At 43.0% G+C, this 27,409-nt stretch overlaps 1 protein-coding gene across 1 annotated transcript in view; it reads right to left on the bottom strand.

The window, feature by feature from the left end:
• ITGA9 (integrin subunit alpha 9) overlaps window positions 1-27,409 on the bottom strand; it is a 913,294-nt gene that overhangs the window by 774,922 nt on the left and 110,963 nt on the right. The gene's annotated exons all lie outside the window — the stretch shown is intronic.

Genomic DNA, 27,409 nt, shown 5'->3' on the forward strand with positions numbered 1-27,409 from the left:
AGAAAGTACAACGAGTTCTCTAAACAAAACAAACCTCCAGCGACCTGGGAAATCCCCATGGCTTTTGTTTTGATTCGTCCTAGAACTCATGCGAGCACTGTAAGAATGGCCAGTTCTTAGTGACATCTTTATTGACGTTTTATGTCCAACCTTACGTCAAACCCGGCACCTTTCAGGTATAAATATACCAACGTTGCCTTAAGCAAACACACTGTGGTTTTTTGGAGCAGAGCGGCTATCTACTTGCCCGAAAGCCCAGCTGATGCGAGAGCCCACGGACGCCGCCCCTCCCTTTTGACGCACTGAGAGAGGCGCTGTCTTTTTCTCCAGCCGAGAAATCCAGCTCCGGTGTTCTCAGCCGCCCTTGCGGGTTGCTGGGATATCGAGTCCTGAGAGAGAGATACCAGACCTCCTGCATTCTATTACCCAGGTAGGGAGCTGACTAACCCTTAAAGAGAATTCTTGATTCACATTCTTGGCAAAACCAACTTAACTTAAACTGCTACTTACTTACTCCTTCCCACATATTAGGCTTAGGTCAGGTACACCGGGGTAGGCGTATTTAGAAGCACCAGTTGAGTACGTTAGTCAATGTATATTTGTATGTATATATTTTATCTATTTTAAAGTACCATATGGCTAAGAAACAATATCAATGCTTTTACAGTATTATTTCATAATACTCCTTTTACTGTACGCACTTTACTTTACTATCAGTATTGCAATTGTGGCAATTCATTTCTCTTGCATGAGAAAGAAGACTGCTCAATAAAATAACAACTTTTATTGAAAACGCCCGTCTCTCTATTCTCTGCACTCTGGTGAAACTAAGTATGCACACTTGACTGAGTGAAATAGCTGTCTATTGTTTTCACACAACTCTAGAGATACACTCTTATTCTGAGGGAGCTAAGTTGTCATGTTTTATGGTTGTCAGAATCTAATCCCTTCTTGTCTATCCAGGGAAGTTAAACTCCTCCTTGTTTATTCGAGAAAGTTTCTAGTGACCTCTGAGATAGCTGGCAAAACTAATTAAGTCTAATATAGTCAGTAGAGACCTAGATGACCTCAGTCCTACGTCTAAACTGCTGTTTATATTATTCCAATGCGCAGAGCCTATTGGGAATATAGGAACTACACTACATTCCGCCCAATGTTTGGTAAGGCGATAAATCTAACGCAAGACGTTAGAGTAACTCAGTCGCGCTTTTTCACACAGACCCTTTTTCCCGTAAAAACTCCAATAGACGTCTGGAGTGGGTAAAAGGTTAAAATCCGCCGGAACTTAGTAGGAAGAGATTCCTATGTATAGTTTTTGGTTTAGTCAACGTTGAAGGATACAGTGTTCCAAAATATTGTGCACCTAATCTTTGTTTCCTTGAAACTTGATCTGCAACAAAATCCTTTCTGTTAGTAAAAATGACGGAAAGTGAAGACGAAAGGGAGGAAGCTAGAATAGCAGCTCAACTCTTAGCGGATCTCCAACAGAATGACCCGAATGCTATACTCATTCCGGTCAACATAAGAAAAACTATAACTCTTAAACTTATAGAAAATGGACTGACATCACGAGGTGGTACAGTCATATTCGTGATAGAGGCCCATGAATATCGGCAGACAGAGGTATTCTATTCATGGATAAACTTTCCAGCAGCAAACGCTGTAACACACGAATTCCACTATTACAAAATAGAGGAACCTCCGGATGTATATACTGCTTTCGAGGATGTTGAAATCCCATTAAATTACCAAGAGCACCTGCTCTGGTTTAAAGGCGCCCTAAAACATCAAAATCACATCACCAGGCTCGGTCCACTAGGTAGACCAGGAGCAACGTGGCCGGTTCTAGCCAGCTACACACCACACCCCGACATTGAAACAATGACGGACCGGGAACTTTTAGCTCAGCTAAAAATACTAATTAAAATACATAGACAATTAGTCCAATATGTAATGCGGACTTCAACAGTCCAACCAGCTATTAACATTCCACAGCTGACCCCTCATCAGGGGAACACAAACAAAATTACACCACAAAACATACAATCATGTCTTGGTAAAGTACCCTAAAACGGGAACAAATTCCATTCTGGTTAGCACAAAAAATCACTCAAATAGAGGCAGTATTTCCTGATACTACCCCTACTGAGAAACACAGAATTCTGACTATCTGTCTTCCAATGGGGATCGCACCACATGTGGAGGACTGTGACACTTGGGGCACAGTCTTTGCTTCCATCTATACAAAAACACATGGTGTTCCGTCTATGGCGATAATACCAGATGTGCTAAGACAGATTCAAAATGAATAACGTTCCAGAACCTGCTTTAACTCTGGGTATGAAATTACTGAAAGACTTCAAGCAGGTCTCGGCTATATTACTAGCCAACATAAAAGGAGAAGCAGCATCTGTGGCGATCCGCCAGAAATTGAAAGAAACAGATATAGCAGAACAACCATTTGAACTTGCCAGAATCATAGAAAAATCCTATGAAGAACTAGGAAGAGATAGTTTGGGTGGGAAACCAGTAAAACCCCAACTAACTGAAAATCCTGAAAAGATATTTATTAAAAATAATCTAATCAATCAATCAATCAGGTCATTTGTAGAGCGCACTACTCACCCGTAGGGTCTCAAGGCGCTGGGGGGGGGGGGGGGTGCCGCTACTGCTCGAACAGCCAGGTCTTGAGCTTCTTCCTGAAGGAGAGGTGGTCTTGGGTCAGGCGCAGGTTGGTCGGAAGTGAGTTCCAGGTCTTGGCGGCCAGGTGGGAGAAGGATCTTCCTCCTGCTGTCGCTCTTCGGATGCGGGGGACGGCGGCGAGGGCGTGGTTGGTTGATCTGAGGAGGCGCTTGGGAGTGTAGAAGTTGATCCGGTTGTTGAGGTAGCTCGGGCCTTGGTCGTGTAGGGCTTTGTGTGCGTGGGTGAGGAGTCGGAAGGTGATTCTCTTGTTGACCGGGAGCCAGTGCAGGTCTCTCAGGTGTCCGGAGATGTGGCTGCGTCGGGGGATGTCGAGGATGAGTCTCGCCGAGGCGTTCTGGATCCGCTGGAGTCTCTTCTGGAGTTTTGCCGTGGTTCCGGCGTAGAGGGCGTTGCCGTAGTCCAGACGGCTGGTGACGAGGGCTTGGGTGACCGTCTTCCTCGTCTCGGTGGGGATCCACTGGAAGATCTTACGTAGCATGCGCAGGATGTTGAAGCATGACGAGGAGACGGCGTTGACTTGTCTGGTCATGGAGAGGGAGGAGTCCAGGATGAAGCCCAGGTTGCGTGCGTGGTCTGTCGGTTTGGGTGCGGTGCCCAGTGCGGGGGGCCACCAGGAGTCGTCCCAGGCGGAGGGCGTGGAGCCCAGGATGAGGACCTCCGTCTTGTCTGAGTTCAGTTTCAGGCGGCTGGTCGTCATCCATTCGGCCACGTCTCTCATCCCTTCGTGCAGGTTGGCTCTGGCGGTGGCGGGGTCGTTGGTCAGGGAGAGGATCAGCTGGGTGTCGTCGGCGTAGGAGATTATGTTGAGGTTGTGTTGGCGTGCGATGGCCGCGAGGGGGCTCATGTAGACGTTGAAGAGGGTGGGGCTCAGTGAGGATCCTTGAGGGACGCCGCAGATGACTTCGGTGGCCTCTGATTTGTACGGTGGTAGGCGGACTCTTTGTGTTCTTCCGTTGAGGAAGGAGGTGATCCATTCCAGTGCCTTCTCCTGGATTCCGGTGTTGCTGAGGCGCTGTATTAGGGTGCGGTGGCAGACAGTGTCTAAATACTCCAAAAAAGAGTTGGGGTGGTAATAAACAATCCACTCCCAAAGAAAAAAGATTCCAGTCCAGAGGAAGGTCTCCTCAACATAGAGAAAGATCTCCTGACCGAGGAAACAAGTCTCCCCAGAGGGAGCCCTCTGAGAAAAGATACAACCTTAGAAATAGGGATAATCTGAAGAAACCTGATAGATATCAAGATATTGATACACGTCCCTCTCGATCTTTTCAGACTTCCTCGCAGAAATCGGAAAGAAGAGGACGGTCAGAACACAGGGAAGAGCACATCAAGTCCAAAGACAAGGAACCTGCTCATTAAAGTAAAAAATTACAATTTCCAAGAAAGAAGGTAGCCAGTATTAAAATAATTAAACATGCCGAGAATACTGAGGACACAGCTGAAAAACGGAGAGTGGGCCCAGACAATGCTAGACAGCGCAGCAGAAGTGACCATAGCTCGCAAGATCCTGATGAATCTTCTGGAGACAGTGGACACGAATGAATACATTCAAGTGGAAATTGCAGATACCAGAGTTAGCAAACCGCATAAAATATACGAAATAACATTACGTATAGAGGGAGATAAGACCAGGAAAGTAAGAGGTCTCTTTTGGGATAACCTTTCGAAAGGCTATGACATCCTTTTAGCTGAGAAAGACTGGCCACCAGAGTTTGTCAGGGAGTGCCCTCATGGCGAAGAAATGATTATCCCTGCCTTCTCAAATCATATTCCAATTCATAGAAAATATACACTTGCAAGAAAATGGGCAGTAGCCCAAGCTCCTGCATTATATAAAAATCATGTAGGATGGGATGAGGACTCTCCTCCTCACAAAATCCAGTTAAAATGTCAACCCACTGCACAAAGGCAGTACCCAATTAAGCAAGAAGCTAAAAAATAAGTCAGGGAGATCTTAGATCAACTTGAATACCAAGGGGTGATTGAAACATGCACCTCACAAATGAACAATCCTTTGTTTCCTGTCTCCAAACCAGACGATTCATATCGTCTAGTATTGGACTACAGACACCTTAACTCATGTTGCAAAACATTTGCAGTGCAAAATTCACACAGTGCAGCACTAATGAATAACATCGTGCGCAAAAAATACAAAACGACATTAGATATCTCTAATGGATTCTTTTGTCAAAACATTGCACCTGAAAGCAGGTATTTGACTGTTTTCTCAATAATGGGGTCACAAAAAAAATTCTGTCGACTCACAGGGATTCAAGAATAGCCCAGGATTATTCTCAGCAAGGGTAACAGAGTTACTACAAATATATGATGATGAGGCATTATCTTATGTCGATGACATCTATCTCACAGATGATGACCTGGAGACACACTTGAAAAGAGTGAACACCATAATACTTGGGTTTGCAGCTGAGGGTTACAAATTCAACTTTAAAAAGTCACGAATTGCCCATCTAACAGTCCTATTTTCAGGATATGAATTATCAAGTGAAGGCAAGAGCCTAGCAGACAACTTCTTAGAGAAGTGCGCTGTACTCCAAGCACCAAAAACGCTGAAGAACTTACAATCAATACTAGGTTTCCTGAATTTCGGAAGAACTTACATTCTAAATTATGCGGAGAGGGTTAAACCTCTCTATGAATTAATAAAACCTGATTTCAAACCAATCAATTGGACTCAAAAACACACAGAAATTTTGAGATCATTGTAAACAGACATGTTAGCTAAAACAAAATTGCAAACTCCTGAAAACATACGCAACCTTGTAATCCGAGTCATCCCAGGAAGATGCGGATTGACGTACCTGACCTCTAATGAGGGAGAAACGGTACCAATAGCTTACAAATCACATTTGTACACACAAGCTGAAAAGACATTCAGTCTTACGGAAAATATTGTAAATGCGGTTCAAACTGCTGTAGCAAAAGAAAGAGCCCAAGGCAGAAGGATAACTGTTTTAACAGCAGAATCAGCCTTTGAGGCATTAACAAGCCAACGCAATTTGACTGCTGTGGCATTAGATCCAAAATGGATACAATGGGAAAATTCTCTTGCTGCAGAAGACGTAAAATACTATTTTGACCCGAAAATGAAAAAACTGAAAGATCTAACATATGAAGAAGAATATCCTCTGCCAATCGAAATTCTGCCTCTCGAACAGTACACATGTGTAATCTACATGGACAGATTTGCACAACATTACGATGTAGAGAAAAAATCCTACAACGCTGCGTGCGCGATTGTTAAAGGTCCCTGGCGCTTTGGTAAATTCAGACCAATAGTCACAAAAACTGAATCTCTCAGAAACTGCTCAACAGCGAGCTGAAATAAGATCTTTAAAGATGGCGCTTGAAAATGCCGATCGCGAATTCCCCACACTAATAGTGTGCGATTCGCATTATTGCGTCAAATCTTACAATAATGACATGCAGAACTGGGTTCAAAACGATTACAAAGGTGACACAGGTGCCACAATAAAGCATAAGAGGCTTTGGGAACAGGTAGTTCTTTTGCAGAAAGAACTACGAAAGACTCACGTGATACATACACTAAGTCATCAACGTGATGGCGTTCACGTTGCAGGGAATTCATTGGCTGACACAGCCACAGCGGAAGCAACTAATCCGGCTTCCGTAGCCACAAAAAAGCGTTCAGAAAAATACATAGACGGGGAAACCATGCTGGCGGTAAAAACGTCTTCAAAAGGCGACTGTGCAGCACTACCCGTGAACTATCCACTCAATTATACATACATAATTCATGCAAACTTGGTTCCTTTTGCTCGAATCCCTGGAGTGGGGGATAGAGTAATTCCAAACACGAACAGGAGAGTCTTTTTAATAGCAGACGCACACATGGTATTGGGTCTAAGGCACCAAGTGATCAAGGAATCTCTGAAAGAATTACAATCAGAATACTGGTGGCCGGGGATGAGCCTGCAACATTACAAATTTGCAATGAGTTGTCCAAACTGCAACAGAGATCGCAGTGGCGAACCGACCGGAGTATTGCCAGGACCCTTCTTTTAGATAGCATAAGGCTATCTATACGCAAAAATCCAGAAGGAAAAATGCGTCCCATTAATGTTTAAGACTAGATTCACTTAAAATGCAGATACCAGCACTCGGCTGACGCCAGAACTGTTATACAAAGATTTGCGAGTCCATCTCGGCACATACGCAATTGGCATGCTACATTCTGACCAGGGTCCTGCTTTTAGCTCTCGGGCTTATAAGGAGGCCATGACCAGCATGGGCATTGCATTGCGGTACTCTTGTCCCTTCCATCCTGAGGGAAATGCGGTAGTGGAAAGAGAAAACCGGGACATAAAGCAATCTATAACGGCGAGGGTATTAGGTTCGGGTGATGGGTGGGTCCAACATTTAACAAGTGTCCAACGTAGTCTTAATAATCTGCCAAGAAATTCTCTAAAAGGTTTCAGTCCGTACGAACTATTGTTCAGGACTAGAATGCATATTCAGGACCTTGATAGTCAGACTTCAGTGGTAGAAGAAAAATGCTTTGACATCAAAGACCGTTTGGCTGTTTTACAGGATTTAAATGAAACAAGAAAAGGCCTGAGCAACGTAAAGTTAAAACAGCAGCCAACAGCCACTGAAGATAAACCACCTGTCCCAGCAAGACCTGTCTGGATTCCAAAGATTGGGGATCTGGTCAGAGAGAAGATTGCGGTGAAGAAGGAATTTGGGCCTTCTTACAGAAAAGCAGTACCTGTCTTAGCTGTCAGCGGAACAAGATCAGTTGTACTACCGCCCCTTGCTGGTAAAAAGGAGAACCAAGTTGTATCCATCGACCTGGTAAAATCACAAAAATGTGGCCAATAATAAGTAGTAGGCCCAGTGGACTCCCAAGAAATAGCAGAGTACCAAAGTTTGCTGCAATACAAGAGGTTCAAACTGAGAGACTAATCACATTTGATAAACCTGCAGTGAATAAAAAAGGACTATGCAACAAACCCATGGAACTTATGCCTCTTGAAACCCAAATTACAACAGTTCGTCAAGAAACACCAGTCTACAACGATGTAGCCTCAGACTATGCTGATGAAACAAAAAAATGCAAAAGCAAATGAAAATCCGTAAGCGATTCCAACAATTGACAGAACTGCATCTGGCTACTTCATCAATTTCAATAACTTTTCTGAAGATACAAGCGAACCTGAAAAACGCCAGCAACAAAAACTTTTAAAGACAAAGTAACTGAACTCTTTCATCAACTCAAAGAAACCTATCTGATTTCTCCATGGATTGAATTTTGGATTGTGTTAGGTGTACTTTTCCTCTTGCTTTGGCTCATCATGGTTCTTTGTTTGGGAAAATTCATTGAAGGAAAATACAGTACAATGGACACAGCAAGTCAGAACATCAACTTGGTCCTAAAGCCTCACAAGTCATCTCACATCGAGAAAAGAGAACTATCATCAGTGAACGTCACAGCCAATCCAATACCCGGTGGGGTAGCATGGGACAAAACGGATTATGAAATCTATGGCCCGATTGAGCTCTTGAAATATCCACATCAGTTCAAGGTTTCATTAAGTGACTTTGTAAAACCAAGTACATTCTCTGATGATTGGGACTTTGAAAGTATTAATGATATGATGTCAGATTTAGTAATGTCAGCAACATTTACAGAACAGGATTATTTACAGGTTTCATCAAATTATGAAGAAATGTATTGCTATAATCACTTTGGTCATCACTATTTGCATATATCTGCACAACCAAGAAATATTTTTGTTTATAATCAATGGGAACATTGTGCAACTCCACCTAAAAGCAGCTCAAAAACATTTTATGAGAAATTCCCATACTTCTCAGGGTTTAACACAAGTGATGCAGAAACGTTTTATTTTAAAAGGTTAAATAAGACAGGAATGAAAAGAATGCTGACAAATACTAAATTGATCTATTCTGAAACATTTTATTTAAAAATGATTACATTTGGTTTTGATTTCTGGAAAAACAACATTGAAACAAAAACCATCTGGGGTACAAAAGAATGGCAGGTCCAAGGTTTAGAAGCATTATTTAGAGCCTGCATGATCCCAGAACAAATAATATTATTGAATGATACCATTCAACAGACTACTTGTCTTGGCCTAGCTAAGATAAAAGACTTAATAAAAACCGTCTATTCCAAAGCCCATACCTGATAGTAATAGCACTACAGACATGGAGATAGACGTATCCCATATTTTATACCAAAACAGAACACATCCTGATTGGAATAAATGGTTGATCTGGCCCACAGACACTAATACCTGTCGTGATAGATTCCTGAACAAAATACAGGGGTTCGAAATGACCAGGCCAGACCCTAGATACTCCCAGAGACAACATCCAGCGATAGTAACAACATACAGTGTAGGGAAACTATGCCTCGAATGGCTACAAAAATCCACACTGGCAGAAATTAAGCAACACTTGACTTTACTTAAAGACGGTGCTGACTTGCGTGATTTCATATTGGGACCACGCAAACAGCGTCAAAAACGTTTCATAGCGGCCGGTATATACGCTGCGTACAACGAAGCTTGGAAAGTAATGCAAATTGAAAAAACAGAAAAAATACGAGAAGTTGATCGTATCAATTTGGAAAAATCACTTTCTGTTGTGGACAATGGGTTAATGACTCTGTCCTCCAGAATATATTCACTGGAAAGTATTGTATCATCTGCTATTGATATAATAGAGCAGGACTTGCTAATGTTACAACACGGTCAGTCCCAATTACGTTCTATTGTACAGCTTGGTTGGACGTTGCAAAATCTGCGTTCAGGCTACGTGCCATGGCGTTTAATCAACACAGCGTCATTATTCTCTATCTTTAACCTTACTGATAAACAAATCAGTTTGGCACAAAAAGGAGCAGACTATACGATTCTGAGCATTGAAAAACTTGAGAGATTACCATTGACAATGTCAGAAAGACCTGTCATTGAATGGATAATACACGGAATAATTACAATTCCGATTACAACTTTCCAATTTAAATACTGCCAAGAGTATATACCAGTGGGCCAGTATGAAAGGTTGGGTAAAGGGTACATCAAGTCAACATGGAAATTACCTTATACACACACATGTTACAGTGAAAAGAAAAAGAATGTATTTCTTAGTGGTAACAATTGTAAAAGATCACTGAGCGGTACACTTCTTTGTCAAGGCATTAACTTGCATGGGGCCTGCGAATGGTCTTCAAATAACCTTTCATGTCACCTGCACGGCACTCCTGCAACACAGATAGAGCCATTCTTTAGACAACTTTCTAACGGGAGTTATATTCTAATAACAGACCACAGCTGTTGTGGCATGGTGCCAAGGAAAGCCTATCTCGTGAGCATGGTCACTTGCTGTATGCAAGTATTGTATCCAAACAGCTCTCCAGATACGGAGGTGACAATTCGGCCTTCTTTGAATATCTCTTCTATTCGAATTTATACTTTAAGCAGAATGAAGTCTGTTCTTTTACAGCCAACTGTTCCCTTAACGTCATCAAAAGAAACGTATGATCTGCAAGTTGCAAGGACGACGGCAGAGATACATTCCCTTTTATCAACAAATTACCCCGTGCATTTCGTAGAAATGCTAAGCCAAATCCTAAATATGTCAGATACCAGTGGCATCCAACATGTATTTAAGACAATTATTTCGGGACTGTTAACACCCTTCGAAACAGTTCTGGGCATTTTACCCAATTTTGTCCATTCTGTCTTTGGCGGCCTACCTCTACTTTTGGGACTCGTAGCAGGAATTTTATTTTTGATCCTTCTGCTCCGATATGGCAAGCCAAGTCGCAGACAAGACTCCAGCAACGATGGAAGAAACGATCCTAGCTATACGCTATCGGGACCGCATAACTAAAGTCCTCGGATTAGCCCGGCTAAGAGATCTGAATATGACCTGGTTTCTTTCATTCAGACCTATCTGGCAAAATTGCATCTTACCTGTGCTTCGATGTATGCTAGGCGGAGAAGAATGCGTGTTGGACGTCTGTCTTACACTACCATCAGCAGTACCAATGGATACAGATACTTTGCTAGGTCCTGTAACGGCTCATGCATCGTGTTGTCCCCAGCGGCTACCCATTCTGATGACGGCATTCGTTGAGACTTCACCACTACGAGTATGTGGCAGTGGAGAACGAGATGAGAGCAGCATCACCCAGGTACAACCTTCTGTGAGCATTGCTGATCCTGACACCGATGATAGCAATCATTCTCACGACTGCACTGTAACATCATTTTCAAACTTGGTCGAACTTTCACCTGATGCTGTAGACCAATTTTTTGTGAGTCTGTCTGAAATGATGTTCTACCCTGAACAGAAAGAATAACTTTTTAAGCAACGAGCACACAGCGTTCCCTGAACTCTGAATACGGCCTTCAGCTTTGATAAACAAAAGCTACTGAAAATATTTGGAACTATTTTTTTCCCCTGAAAGCGAAATTATTTTTTTCCCACTTCCAAAATATTTACCCTTTTTCTGGCACATGTACTCTGCTTAAAGTAGAACTATTCTTAGAGAACAGAGCTTCTATTTTTGGAACTCTAGAGACAATATATTACCTCAGCCTCTAGCACAGTACAGAATCTGTATAAATATGTGATGAAATGGTCTCGACCTTCTTTTCTGTATTCAGAGCCATTTCATGTGTAATTTTCGTAATTCATTCAGCTGATATATATATGCATTTTTAACTGAATGAAACCACTGCTTGATAAGCGTACAGTACCAATACTCATTCTCGTGTATTTCACATATACCATTTCAAATGCAAATTATGTATTTTGGGGTGGGTTGGAAAACACATGCACCATTATATGTTTATTATTGCTTAAGTTTTAGTAATGAGGGACATTAGATCGTGGAGTGGGTGTTGTATTTCTATCTAGGACCCTAATTCGATATTCCTAATTTATGCCCTTATATGGTTATAATAAATAATATCCTTATAAAGGCATAAGAATCATATCCATATTTAGTCGTAGCCCATGAAGTCCATATTAAGCAAGGTTACTTCCCCCGACTCCTAGAAAGTACAACGAGTTCTCTAAACAAAACAAACCTCCAGCAACCTGGGAAATCCCCATGGCTTTTGTTTTGATTCGTCCTAGAACTCCTGTGAGCACTGTAGAAACGGCCAGTTCTTGGTGACATCTTTATTGACGTCTTATGTCCAACCTTATGTCAAACCCGGCACCTTTCAGGTATAAATATACCAACGTTGCCTTAAGCAAACACACAGTGTTTTTTTAGAGCAGAGCGGCTATCTACTTGCCCGAGAGCCCAGCTGATGCTAGAGCCCACGGACGCCGCCCCTCCCTTTTGACGCACTGAGAGAGACGCTGTCTTTTTCTCCAGCCGAGAAATCCAGCTCCGGTGTTCTCAGCCGCCCTTGCAGGTTGCTGGGATATCGAGTCCTGAGAGAGAGATACCAGACCTCCTGCATTCTATTACCCAGGTACGGAGCTGACTAAACCCTTAAAGAGAATTCTTGATTCAGATTCTTGGCAAAACCAACTTAACTTAAACTGCTACTTACTTACTCCTTCCCACATATTAGGCTTAGGTCAGGTACACCGGGGTAGGCGTATTTAGAAGCACCAGTTGAGTACGTTAGTCAATGTATATTTGTATGTATATATTTTATCTATTTTAAAGTATCATATGGCTAAGAAACCATATCAATGCTTTTACAGTATTATTTCATAATACTCCTTTTACTGTACGCACTTTACTTTACTATGAGTATTGCAATTGTGGCAATTTATTTCTCTTGCATGAGAAAGAAGACTGCTCAATAAAATAACACCTTTTATTGAAAACGCCCGTCTCTCTATTCTCTGCACTCTGGTGAAACTAAGTATGCACACTTGACTGAGTGAAATAGCTGTCTATTGTTTTCACACGACTCTAGAGATACACTCTTATTCTGAGGGAGCAAAGTTGTCATGTTTTATGGTTGTCAGAAGCTAATCCCTTCTTGTCTATACAGGGAAGTTAAACTCCTCCTTGTTTATTCGAGAAAGTTTCTAGTGACTTCTGAGCTAGCTGGCAAAACTAATTAAGTCTAATATAGTCAGTAGAGACCTAGATGACCTCAGTCATACGTCTAAACTGCTGTTTATATTATTCCAATGCGCAGAGCCAATTGGGAATATAGGAACTACACTACACCACTATCCATATGACTTGTTGGTTCTACTGCCTTTCCTTTCTTATAAAGTTATACATGTGGACTTGTTTCTCTACTGATGGCTTTTTCCCAGAGCAAATGCAAGGTTCCTTCACAAGAGCCTTGAGTTCTGAAGACGCAGACTCATCCATAAGGTAACTTTTCAACAACATGTTGCACAAGGGGAGGGCAGTGTATATCCCCAGGCATATCCCGATGTGCCTCACACCCTTCTGCCTCACTTCATGCCTCTGCATAGCTACATGTTCGCAGTAGCACATTTAGAGCACCCCTTCGCCTCTCACACTATAAAGTAACCCTCTATAACCATTCGCAAAAAAATGGGATAACCTCTTACGCAGCTGACAAGGAGAGCACTTCAGGGCTGCAACAGTGATTCAAAGCGCTATACAAATGATACAATATAATACAGTACAGCGCACTAGTCACTAAGGTATTTTGGTCTGTAGTCACAAAGGTATCTTGGTCTGTAACATGCGTTAAGGCTGAAAATATCTCCATCAAGGCTGCGAGGAATTCACAAAAGAATTCCTCGTAGGCATAAATGGATTTACTACTGCAGATTTCTTAGACAGGAGGGTCTAAAAACCCACAGTCTTAAATCCCAGTCATGGAGTGGGAAGCAAGCATTCCAGGATAGGCTTGCTTTGTTAGTTTGCAAACGGACACAAATTTGTTTGTATCTGGCCCATCACAAACATCAATCCAACTCTTTCCCACCTTGGAAATGGTTATAAATTTACGGTTGAAGTAACTCTCCTTCCAGGGCGGGAAGTGGAACGGATTATTCCCATATTTGGCATCAGTGTAGAGGAAGGGCCTTCTCCATTGAGAAAAAAAAGGTCCCCCTGCAGCAAAAATAAACAAGCATTTGCAATGCAAGAGGTTTCCGATTACTGAAGTCTGAGCTATTAGCGTTGCTGATAATAATGCAACGGCAATAGCTCAAACTTTCAGTAACTCAAGAGTTATTGCACTGCAAATCAATCGCAGCACTCGCGCTTTAACTTTAAACATCTTAATTGTAAAATTGCAACAAAAGTAAACAAATAGGAAAAAATGGTGGGCGCACACTTTTTTTCTCTATTTATTTTCTTTTGTTGAAATGGCAGCACCCACGCTTTAGCTTTAAACATTTTAAGCTCAAAATTGTGTGCCTCGATTGGTTTAAAAGTAAAGAAATAGAAAAAAAGGCATGGCGATGCATTTTTTTTGTTTTTTGTACTTTTGAAGCAATCGCAGCTCCCGCGCTGTAGCTTAAGATGTTTAAAGTTAAGGCGGGTGCCACCATTAAAACAAAAGTACATGAACAGAAAAAAATGCATGCAGCCACATTTCGGCGATCACAACTAACAAAAGAAAGGTGCCACTACCATTATTCCAGCGTGCCATGCTGGTTAAATAAATAAAAAAGCGTTGCGGGATAATGTGTCCTGCCTGCATCAGCAAGCAGGCGAAAGCCATATAAGAAAATAGTGTTCCGAGGCTGTAATTAAAAAGTACCGAGTAATAGCACATGTAACAGGGGGTGTCCTCTTGGGAGGTTACAAGAAGAGAATAGGCAGTACTAAGGAGGGACTACTAAGCCTATTGATAAATGAAAAGCCACCATTTATAAAGGACAGTGACAGGAGCCAATTAAAAAGATGGGCGGAAAGTGGGTGGAGCTTCATGCCCATATCCTGAATACAGCATGTCTCCAAGAGACAGCGCAAGTGCTGCTTAGGCGAAACCTAAAAAGTGTCTAATTGCAAGTGGAAGCTCTGTTCCCCATGTGCAGAATTCTATGCTATGAACAATTCTGCACTTGAACAAAACAACCCTTTGGCGATGTCATATCGCTTTCCCACTAATGCACCTGGAAAACTACACCTGGCACAGCTTTCTAGGAATGTTTCTGAAGAGAAAAAACATAAAAGTACACTCAGTCAGAGATGTAATTATCTGCCCATTCTTCTACATTTTGTTACGCAAATGGGATGCACAGTGTTTTAATTCAGAGATCCTCCATGCCAGAACCATTTAGGAAGGTAGGATTAGGCTAAACCCATATGGTGCCTTCAAATCACTTAAAAATGCACAACGCCATCTCGCCTACCTCACACCACATCGACTACACCGGATTTTTCCCAACTATAGCCAGTGGGTGCCCTAGGTGCGGTGGGACTCCGGCACACTTCATGCATATGGTGATGGGAATGCCCCAGTTTGAGATAGTATTGGACGGAGGTGGAAGACAGATTGCACAGGGTGATGAGCTCCCGAGTAGAGAAAGAGATCTGGCCCGGCTGCTTGCTAGGGCTGATGCTGACCCCTGCTAAGGGGAGGAAGATGAAGTATTGCTTTGCCTTACTGGGTCTGCTACTGGCGAGGAGACATATTGCAATACACTGGGTTAGGCCTACACCACCGTCACCGAACCGGCTGGCGGACCTCAGGGATTGGGCTGTGGCAGAGCAATGCAGGCTGAAAAGGTGAGAGTGGATGAACATGCGGAGTGTGACTTAGAGCTCTGGGGGTGAAATGTCGTCGCGCCTGGCAGGGGATGATCAGGGAGGCCGTGCAGATCCGGATCCCTCTGGAGGGAGCGTGGATACATCTGGTGGGGCAGAGAACGGTGAGGACCACATAGTGCATCTGTCGATGGCGGGGGCAGTGTGTGAGTGGTGACGGGGGCTAGGAGAGGTTGTCCCTGCTGCGTGTGGGGTATGAATGCTGAGGGTGTGTGAGTGTAGGGGATTGTCTCTGAGTCCTCCCCCCCACCTCCTGTGATTGTCGTGTAGGCTTGTGGACTCCTGGAAAATGACATGGCTTACCAATGAAGCATTGCAGCAAAGCTATACTGTTGGCAAGTTTTGCTGTAAATGTTTTTAAACTGTAAAAACTTTAATAAAAACAAGTAAAAAAAATAATAATACAGTACGAGAGTTTCTTCTATAGGCACCGAATGTCCAAAGGAGCCAGGATGTCTTATCATCGTAATTACAATTTGCATCTACAAACATTACAAAGGGTCTCTAGTCAAAACGGTTGCTTCAAAAACAATAACTAGTGTTGCACCATTCACTTGGCAACATCTTGTTGGATGATGTTCCTGTATGGTGTATTAGTTCTTGATTTATTGTATGAAAATATACTGTGCTGAGGTTTTAGAAATACCAAAGACTTGAAAGCAGACCTCTTTCGGGTTATTCACGGCCGTATTTTGCAGGTGCTAGCATGCGTGATGATGTGTGCGCGCTTATATGACATTAAATAACATGCAATTATGAAAAAAATCAACATTTGTGGTGATCCGATGCTGTTCGCAAAGATGCTTCGGGCCATGGGAGGAGTTTACATTCAAGCTTATAAGATGTTTGTACTAAAAAATGGCTCATGTGACGCACAGGCAGCATTAGAAGTGGTTTGGAGTTTTGGGGTTTATGCAGCATCTCAAAAGACAACTCTTGGTATGTTTTGTATTTATTTATAACAATAAACATTTAAACATACAAATTATACATTTCAACATGCTCCTTTACAAATCTGATTAGCGAATCTGAACATAATCTGCCATCATTCAGTCGTTTTTTTTTAAAACTCAAATTAATCTATGTCAATTAGCAGGAGGGCTGGACTGGCCATTCTGCCACTCTTGTAGGCTGCTGGCTAGGGGACCTGCTTTTAACCCTTTGTGGGCTACCCTGAATCACCCATGAAAGCCCCCCAATGTCCCATTCTTGTTGCAGAGTCCCAGTGGCGGCCACTAGCAGGGAAAAGTGGTGCAGCAGGGGAACAAAAAAATTAAAAATAAAACATAGCTGCAGTCTGCCGCCAGACCGTCGGACAAACCGACATACGCACTTGCAGTGCCTTGTACCCACCATTCCTCCTGCTGCAGTCTCTCAGAGGATGGCACGCCCTCAAGACTCGGCTGCGACTCCGGTGTAAAACAAAATGATAAAACAGCAGTTTTATTAACACCTTGCAAGCTCATGACGAGGTCAGCTAGTCATGAGCCACGGTGCTCGTGTGCTCATGATGAGCTGAGCTCGTCATGACCATTGGAACGCTCGCATGCTGGGCTAATTCCCCTGGTGAGCGAGCGTTCCACACAAACGGGTGTGGTCATGACGAGCTCAGCTTTTCATGAGCAGACGAGCACTGTGCCTCATGACGAGCTGACCTCGTCATGAGCATGGGGGCGCTGTGCACCCCTCCTCCCCCCAGTACAGCTGGGGATGTGAAAAGGAGTGAATCTCCTAAGACCCCCATTGCTGCCCGGCGCAGGGTCACCTTTAATTCACTTTGGATTCGCTATCAAAATAATGAGGCAGGCTCTGGAAACTGGAAGACAAGAAAAAGGTTTATTTCTCATGAGGAGAACCTGTCAACAGACACTGCAACAGTAATCTGCTGAGGTGTTCTGCTGGCAACTGCTTTGGCTCTTCCTTTTATACAGGTTTGATACAATGTATTTGTTTCATTTATCATGGTTACAAGCTTGGAGTCTCCGCCCAGGGCAGGTTGTCACACAAGCCCAACATTGTTTCATCAACATGGTTATACAAGCCCAACATTGTTTCATCAACATGGTTACACAAGCCCAACATTAATTCTCCTCCCACCCAGGTCAAAACAGACAATTTTATCTTGTAGCTGTACCTTCCTTCAGGGTCTAGAACATGTGAGACCGGCCAGATCTAAGAGTCCGTTCTGTTGATAAAAACAGGTCCCATTGTTGGGAAAAACAAGTCTTGCTGTGTGCAGTGCAATAAACCATGTTTGCAAGAGTCTGTTTGGTATTTGGAACCTGTTTGTGTAGGAGTATCCATGGATTTGCCTGTAAACAGAGATGAGAGGAAAAACGAGTTTGTGGCAGCAGGTGGTGTTCATGTTTGTCGTGGCAATAGTTTATAGCCCCCAGCACACATATCAGGTTTGGTCAGAGAGTCAGAAGGATGCTAGCAAGGACAGGGTGAAACGAAGGTGACCAACAGAGTACAAAATGGCTGCGGTCGGTCAGAATTACTGCAGTTTATGTGCACGTAGACAAGATGGCGCAGATAATGTTCATGATTGTCGTTTTGCTTTTAACAGGGAATATGCCCTGCAGGGAAGGGGTTAATTGCTTTATTATCATTTTATTTTGCATGTGTTTGCTGGTTCCAGCGGTGGGGTGACGCTCCTCTACCATAACAGAGGCGCTGCCCCTGCAGAGTCCTGCAATGGGTGGCTGGTTTGAACATTTGTGCCAGGGCTTACTGGGTTTTGTGCAGAATCAACTCAGGGTAACAGTGCAACAGCACACTCCTGAATGATTCAATGTCCCCCTCTCACACGTGCCAATTCTAGTTATGCCCCATCTACCTCCAGCAACTAAAATAAGAGAACCATAATAGAGTAGTACTTTGAACAAACCAATCTTCCCTTACCAACCGCAAACACACAGTGGCGGCTCCTAAGCGTCGCCCCACAAGAAAAATAAAATGATAATAAAAAATGTATTATCATTTTATTGTTCATTGTTGGTTATGCAAAGCCGGTGCGAGCAGGGCGGGGCTGCGCTTCTCGCAGAGCAGGGGAAGGAGTGGTAGCACTCTCCTAAGTGCGCATGAGGGCTTTGGCCAACAGATTCAGGCCGGTCAAACCCCTCATGCGTGCTTGGCATGTTCTCCACTGGGAATATTTTGCACAGCCCGGTCGAGAACATGCCCAGCCTCCCATTTTCTGGCTGATCGATGAACCAAGGTGCTCAGACCTATCACAATGCTGAACTGCATTGTGATTGGTCAGGGGAATCAGGAGCCTGGGTGCTTCCTGGTTCGTCGACCTGAAGAGCACGAGAACTGAAAAAAGCAGCCCCCGGCAAGGTAAGTGGGTTTTTTTGCCTTTGCCTGACACCCCCCCCCGCCACCACTACTACCCTGTAGCAGCCGCTACTGCAAACACAACAAGTCAATAAATAACCCACAACTGCATGTGAGTGGGTGCAGAGCCCAAAGGCACTAAAGCGCCAGACAACTGTTCTATATGCTCTATGCAAATGCTGATAAGACAAAAATAACATAAAACGTCGTAAGGGCTGTGGGATAAGTTCAGTTAAACTGGAGTTTGACTGATCTAAACGTTTGCAAGTGTGTACAATAAGAAAGAGACACACAATGTGCTGTCTGAAGGGCGCGCACATCCTAGTTTTTAACATTGTTTACATTTTAATTTAGACAAACACCTCATAAGAAAACCCTTCGTTCTTTCCTGGGGATGCTAGACAGTGCTGAGGCACATTTAAAATAGGTCACCTCATCCCAGACTATTGCCTGTAATGAATTTGGTCTCGCATTATATATATTGTATAGGTAATACACCTCGCCCCAGGCTATTGCCTCCATAGCATTGGGTCTGATTTTAAACTTGTTGTAGAGGTAATTTGCTTCACCCCAGACTATTTCCTGTAATGCATTAAGTCTGGTATTATATACCTTACCCCAGACTATTGCCTCCCTAGCATTGGGTCTGATTTTAAACTTGTAGAGGTAATATACCTCACCCCAGACTATTTCCTGTAATGCATTAAGTCTGGTATTATATATACTGTATAGGTAATACACCTCGCCCCAGACTATTGCCTCCATAGCATTGGGTCTGATTTTAAACTTGTTGTAGAGGTCATATACCTCACCCCAGACTATTGCCTGCAATGCATTAAGTCTGGTATTATGTATACTGTATAGGTAATACACCTCACCCAGCCTGTTGCCTCAATAGCATTGGGTCTGATTTTGAACTTATTGTAGAGGTAATATACCTCACCCCAGACTATTTCCTGTAAAGTATAAAGTGTGGCATTATATATACTGTATAGGTAATATACCTTACCCCAGTCTATTCCCTCCATAGCATTGGATCTGGTATTAAACGTGTTGTAGAGGTTAACTCCATAGCATTGGATCTGATTTTAAACTTATTGTAGATGTAATATACCTCACCCCAGACTATTGGCTGTAATGCATGAAGGGTGGCATTATATACACTGCATAGGTAATACACCACACCCCAGTCTATTCCCTCCATAGCATTGGGTCTGGTATTAAACTTGTTGTAGAGGTAATATATCTCACCCCAGACTATTGCCTGTAATGCATGAAGGGTGGCATTATATACACTGCATAGGTAATACACCACACCCCAGTCTATTCCCTCCATAGCATTGGGTCTGGTATTAAACTTGTTGTAGAGGTAATATATCTCACCCCAGACTATTGCCTGTAATGCATGAAGTGTGGCATTATATACACTGTATAGGTAATACACCTCACCCCAGTATATTCCCTCCATAGCATTGGGTCTGGTATTAAACTTGTTGTAGAGGTAATATACCTCACCCCAGACTATTGCCTCCATAGAATTGGGGCTGATATTAAATTTGTTGTAGAGGTACTATACCGCACCCAGACTATTGCCTGTAATGCATGAAGTGTGGCATTATATACACTGTATAGGTAATACACCTCACCCCAGTCTATTCCCTCCATAGCATTGGGTCTGGTATTAAACTTGTTGTAGAGGTACTATATCTCACCCAGACTATTGTCTGTAGTGCATGAAGTGTGGCATTATATACACTGTATAGGTAATACACCTCACCCCAGTCTATTCCCTCCATAGCATTGGGTCTTGTATTAAACTTGTTGTAGGGGTAATATACCTCACTCCAGACTATTGCCTCCATAGAATTGGGGCTGATATTAAACTTGTTGTAGAGGTACTATATCTCACCCAGACTATTGTCTGTAGGGCATGAAGTGTGGCATTATATACACTGTATAGGTAATACACCTCACCCCAGTCTATTCCCTCCATAGCATTGGGTCTGGTATTAAACTTGTTGTAGGGGTAATATACCTCACTCCAGACTATTGCCTCTATAGAATTGGGGCTGATATTAAACTTGTTGTAGAGGTACTATACCTCACCCAGACTATTGCCTGTATTGGCCTAGGTCTGGCAGTGTACACATATTATAAGGGTATTGTAAAAGCTCTCTGTGTTTGGTCTTGGTTAGATTTGCAATTAGTGCAGCCTGGGTCGCCTCCAGTTCAAGATGTCATGCTGTGTAGTTGGCTAGGTGGTTGCTGCCTTAAAAACACATCGATAACTCATCTCATCAATTCACATATTAGCCATTCAGAAAAAGGTAACTCAAATATAGCATACCCTGGTGTGTACACCACTGCATCAAAGGTGCATCACTCTCAAAGAAGGCTCGAAACTGAGCACCCACCCTAAATCGAGCAATCTATAACTCAGTGCTCAATTTGAACCAGTGGTATGGGGTGCTCAGCACCAGCACTTTATCATCAACACTGGCGCTTTTCATGAGCGCCTGTTATGGACACATTCATTTAAGGTAGGCATGGGAAGACTAAGTGATTTGCCAAAAATTGCAAGATGTTGAGCCCACGCCGATGCTCGAACCTGGTTCCCCAGCTCTGAAGTTGTCGGCTCTGGCCAGTACGCCACATCCTCTTCCCACTTCATGGTTAGTAGTTGGTTCAGTTTTAGGGGGCGCTCATAGGAAAAATGGGCTGGTGCAAGCGGCCTCCTGACAGAGCCCCAGTGCTCGTTTCTTTACAAATTAACCACTGGTATAGCTATACACTCAGCTGAAACAAATAGCAAAGCCCTTTGACGCATACGTACATACACATACCGCTCTACACTGATCCATTACTGGTTCTAGCGACCTCGCCCAGAACTGTTAGATGCTCTCTCAGGTAGAAAAATACACTATACGGCCATGCTAATTTTAAAAGTTTATGTAACATAACATAATATAACCAAAAATAACATGATCATCATTCAAGCAGATCTAAACCTTCTTCATGTGGACAAGCCAAAGAGGAGTGCCCTCAAATTGTGCCCCTCAAAGCATTATTCCAGTGCCTGGAGCATTATGCATGGCTCCTTCTTCTGAAAAGAGAGCAGATCTAGTGCATAACACAAATGCTGAGCTTGCTGCTTTCAACAAAATATGCACTGCACCGAGATGCTCTCTGGGTATCGAGAATTGAATTAGGAATGTATATAAACCAGTCACATCTGTGTTACCCTTTGCAGTCGCCGGGAGGAGATTAGAAATATATGGAAGCCAAAACCAATTCCAAGAATTTCAATCTCATAACCCACAAGAGCCTACTGTTAAAATTATGCATAGTTTCAGAATCTTAATAATCTTCATAATCAGGCAGCAGTCTCAAGTTTAGAAGGGCTGTGCTGACGAGACAGCACTGTAAGCAAACACCCGCCTGAGACGTATATGCCAAAGGGTTTGAATTCGGTCAGAGACCACTTAAGACTTTCATCGGTTCAATATTATTGTAAGGACTATCTTTGAGCTGATTACTAATAACCGCAATTATTCAAGTGCCTGGTGACAATTTGTGTGCAGTGTTTATCACCATTGGAAGGAGCTACGGAGAAGGTCTGTGATTGGTCGTCTCCCTGAAATGCTGTGCTATGACCTCGTCCAGTGGTGTGAGGCCAAGGCGCCCAGTGAACCCTGGGAACAGACGCCTCGTTTCATCTCCATAGCAGCAGAGAGAGGACGAAGGAAGTGAGTGGAAGTGCTGTATGCTCATAGGAGGGATTCCACTCACATTATACGTGCCCTGTAGTTAATCCTTCTCCATGGCCCTGCTTCTGGTCCTCATCAGTAGACCAGGAGCCACTCCAAAAATGTCAATGTACCCTTATAATAACAATATCATACAGAATAGTGATGTAAACTTATATATTTAACATTATTACATTGAATACTCTAACTTTAAAAAGATGCTGATTACAAAAAATTATATTCCACTAGTTAGTTGAGGGGGTGTAATTACCCCTAAGGGACAGAGGTTAGAGAAATTAGGTTTAGTATCAAGAAAATCAATTGTTCTAAGAAAATTCTTAGAATGTTTTTGAAAACATGAATACAGCTCCACTTGTGATGCTTACAAGATAATGCTTTCCGAATGCTTCTGCCATCGATGACCCCCCACCTCAATTACTGTACATAATGACATGAAGCTCTAACCACACCCACCCCGCCATGACCCTGCAAGTGTCCCTTGGATGCCCAGTACTTTGGACATTATGCTGCACATTATGTTTATGTAGTGTGCTACTTTCAGGGCCACCATAGGCTCTGTGAATGACTCCTGAGATGCATTGTATGCAAATGTATTTCTCTTGGGTATCTGAAAGGGAAGCATCGCTCTAATCCTTAAGAACTGGAGCAGGACACCGCTGCATACAACTCATGAGCTACTAAATATTTGCTTAGTGAGACAGTAGATTGTACAAGCGATGATAGGAGACTGCAGTGCTTAATATGTGCTGGTGGTTTGTGGTGCTCAGTACCAGCATTTAAATGTCAACACAGGAATTATGTCTGTCTGACACATGGTGGCGCTGTTTGTCTGTTTTAGAGATGAGCACAACAACAGTTGTTTATTAATTCAAAAGACATTACCAACGATTAATACCGTGCGTTCCAGCTATTCTTGTAGATTTGGGGCCTGACACAGTCTGAATTGTCACACTTGTAGGTTTGTGATTGTTAGAAGTTGTGTTGGTACCGTCGTTGGAAGCACTGGCAGGCCCCCCTGATGGGGGCCCTGGCACTTTTTGTTTTTCAAATTAAGCACTGAGAGACTGCTCCAGGCTTTACAAGTCTAGAGAGGTTTCACACAAATCCCATACAATAATGTAGAACTTCAAGTGGGATGACTAAGGAGGTGGTCCTTTAATGGGGCTGCGGCCCTGAAGTATAACTCAGAATCTTTAAATTAAGGGTGTGGCCAATACACCTTTAACTTCACCAAGTGTGGAAAACTTTAGCCTGTTTTAGGTATTGGTTGTGCAGTGCCACTGAAACTCCATTCAAGACTACTCAACTAATCTTCAGAAAGAGAAGTGCAGAAAAACCACACGGCAACTTTTTTAACTCATAATTTTGAGTATTTTCACCTTGTGACTAACTTAAAGACATGTTTGCACATGAGCATAAACGAGGCCTTGAATGATGATGTCACATACAAGAAGGATTAAACGTAATCTATGGAATCTAATTGTGCATGATATGGCGTAAGAGTTATCTTCCTAGAAAGGTTTTATATTGTATGTTACTTTCACAATGCTCCGGAAAAAATGCTTAGGTGTTCACTCACTGTTCATATTTGATGGTATAGAATTGATGCTAGTAAACAGACGTGAGTGATTGTGTAGTTCACAAGCCCCCTTTTGGTGCCACAACTAGATAGCTACAGCAGTGTAAAATGTTTGTCAATTTACAAAAATGCGAGGAGTAGCAAAAGTGACAACTCACACCCTTTCAGCAAGAGTGACGTCACAGGTTGACTCCTTGTCCCACCCGTAGGCCGTCAGCCGCTTCCTTTTGCTTTTAAGTGGTTAGCGAAGGGGAAGGCCATGTTTACTATCAGTTCCTGAGTCGAGGGGGGCGCAAGAGCAGCGCCAGGAGTAATAAATTGGGAGGCAGGCTCTGCGACCCCTGGCTGCTTCTAATTGAGATCCTCGAGTAGAAAGAGCTCAAATCCTTCTAAAAAGGCACTGTAAATTCCGTGCCGCAGGGAGCGAACCCTCATAAAGGCTGAAGAGGATGTTTTTCATGGCAGTCTGTCCGACTATCAAATGTGCATGTGAAACTGGAACACCCACCTCATTTCACTTAATGTCTCTCTCTTCTTAAAGTGAAGAACGCTAGTTATTTAAACCCCAGTTTGCGGTTGTTTGTTTTACAGGAACAGTTTTGGGACATGCGGCCTGGATCAGGGCACATTTTGAAGATCACATTCAGGGAGGTAGCTTGGTCAGTAACATTGGGGGGTGCGTGCTTCATATTTCCAAACAATCTCTCTGGCATATCTTGTTAAAATACATTATATGAAAAGCAGCACATGAGGGGGGCTTGAGAAGCAGTGGAAATGGAAAGGAGTGTGGATTGTTTTAGGGGTACCTAAAACACAATGTTTAGCACACTAATCAGCATTTTTGAGGACCTTCAAACCAGGGACAAGAGTGTGTGTGTTGTTGTCAGTGTGGACATGTAAAAATCCCAGGGTAGGAGAGAGGATGTAACCTTAAGGCTAGAGCAGTCGACCTCGAAGCTGGGGAACCGGGTTTGAGTCTCGGCAACGACGCTCAACATCCTGTGATTCTGGACAAATCACTTAATCTCCCCGTGCCTACCAAAAATGAATGTCTCCATCTGTTCAAAACTGATGGTCATGTGAAGCGCTGTGGTAAAATGTCTCGGGTCTAGCTTGACCTATATAAAACTCAAAAAAATAAAAATAAAATCCTACAGACACTACTGAAAGCACTCGTACCCAACTATTTGATACAAAATACTTTTTTGGGGGGGTGCAACACCTCAAATACCCCCCAAAGCTACACCCCTGCATTCAGTAGTAACCTCACTTGTAAGGAGACTGACTCCAGCAGACTGGCTGTGTTGTTGGAGCAGAAGACATGCGATTAGTCGGGCACCAATAGCACATCTGCTGCTCCAAAGAATCACTCTGTTTTTAGAATGATTAGATTGGGTCCCCCATTGCACCAGTACTTAATTTGAGCTGGTGGTTTCCGGTGCTCAGCACCGGCACTTAATTGCCAACACTGGTTCTTATGATAGTCTGCCACATGGTTACGCCGTCTGTGTGTTTTAGAAATGAGCACAACAACAGTCGCGTATTAATTTAATATACATTAAAATGAATAATACCACCCACCCAATCCATTCTTACAGCTTTGGGGGCCTTAAATAGTCTAAAGTGCCACACTTGAGGGCGGTTGATGGTGTGTTTGTACTGTCACGGGCAGTGCTGGCCGGGTGAATGGGTGGTGCAAGGTGCAGAGGCCTCTTGATGACAGCCCTGGCACTTATTTATTTACAAATTAAGCACTGCATTGCACTAGATCAGTGGTTGTATGTACAAATCAGTGGGAGCACGTCATTGTACGGCACTTCTGTGTTTGTGTGACATCTTTATCACCGTGTTATGAAGTATCTTATGGTGCATGTTGATTATTTCATTTATTAATGCAGCAATATCACTTATTTCACTATGGTTCACTTGGCAATATCTGCTTCCTGCAAGATAATCCTTATGATAAGAATGCCACACAGTAAATAATTTTACCACACAGCATATTTAGTCACTGCTCAGAAAAGTAAGCCTAAATTCTACCATTTCTTAAATTAAGGAGCTGCTAGCAATTAATGGATTGTCTCTTGTTTGCAACTGAAAATGATTTCTAAATCGGATGAAATATACCAAACGTTTTTTGCAATGTGCACTCTCAGGAATACATGCCAGGGTGCGCAAATTGGAATCTGCCCCATTTGCCAATAAGATTCTCACCAGGTTGTGCCTACTGGCAACTTGTGGGCTAATAGTGCAGAGTCAAATCACAGTATACTTTTCCTAGGAGATTCAGCCCCGGAGAAATTATCCCTAGCTGAATGCAGGTACCCTGGGAAGCATGTGCCTTTTAGGAACAGTTACCCTCACTCACCCAAAGGTGACATGCTTCATCATTGGGCAGTGCTCCTCACCAGGCTGGCGCTGCAACGCCTGGCAGGCCGTGCAAGAGGTCTCTTTATAGGAAATCTTTTTAATAAATTCACCGATTGAGAACAGTAGGACAGGGAGTGGTGTGTCCTACAATGAGAGAAGTTTGGTGAAAAGTGCGAGGATAAAAATCAACTGTCAATCAGATGCTGCACAAAAACATTTAATGTGATATTCCTGGTTGATGTTGAGCTTAAAAAGAAGGCAGAGAATCCCAGGATATAATAGTGCCTGTCTCTGTGTGTATCGGTTACCTATAGACCTGCTAGTAAGCTCAGGTCTAAGCCATTGGCAATAGTGCCGAGTACATAGTTTGTACTTCGGCAAAAGGCCCATGTGCAATTTGCACATGACCAAATATTGCCAGCTTGGGAATTCTGTTTTGGGCGCAAATGGAAGTTTGCACCTAAAATGGAATTAGCTAATGGAATCAGCCTTGTGGCTGTAATGAGGGCCCAGGATAACGTGGGAAGGGGGCACCTGAAAGGCTAGGGTGGGACATGTTCTGATGACTGGGGTAAGATAAACATGTAACTCACACGTCATAATTGAGCCTTTAAACCCTCAGGTCGATATCTCAGCATTCTTTTTTTTCAGAATCTACCTTATGCATCGGTACTGTGTTTCCCCTGTTGGCATGTGCCCTCATCTGGGTAGTGGAACCTGTTTTAGTCAGTAACTCACACACTCTTGATAGCCTTTCTAATCTGTGCCACATCTTCCTTTATTCTTTTACAGTAATCCCAATGTAATTTTTTTGCCTAGACACACTTTTTATACACAAGTTTGTTTTTTCGTCCTCCTACTGCTAATCTGTGGGCCACGTTCCAGCCACCATTTTCC

Source organism: Lissotriton helveticus, chromosome 4_1, assembly GCF_964261635.1.
Source record: "Lissotriton helveticus chromosome 4_1, aLisHel1.1, whole genome shotgun sequence".
In the NCBI taxonomy this organism is placed as follows: domain Eukaryota; kingdom Metazoa; phylum Chordata; class Amphibia; order Caudata; family Salamandridae; genus Lissotriton; species Lissotriton helveticus.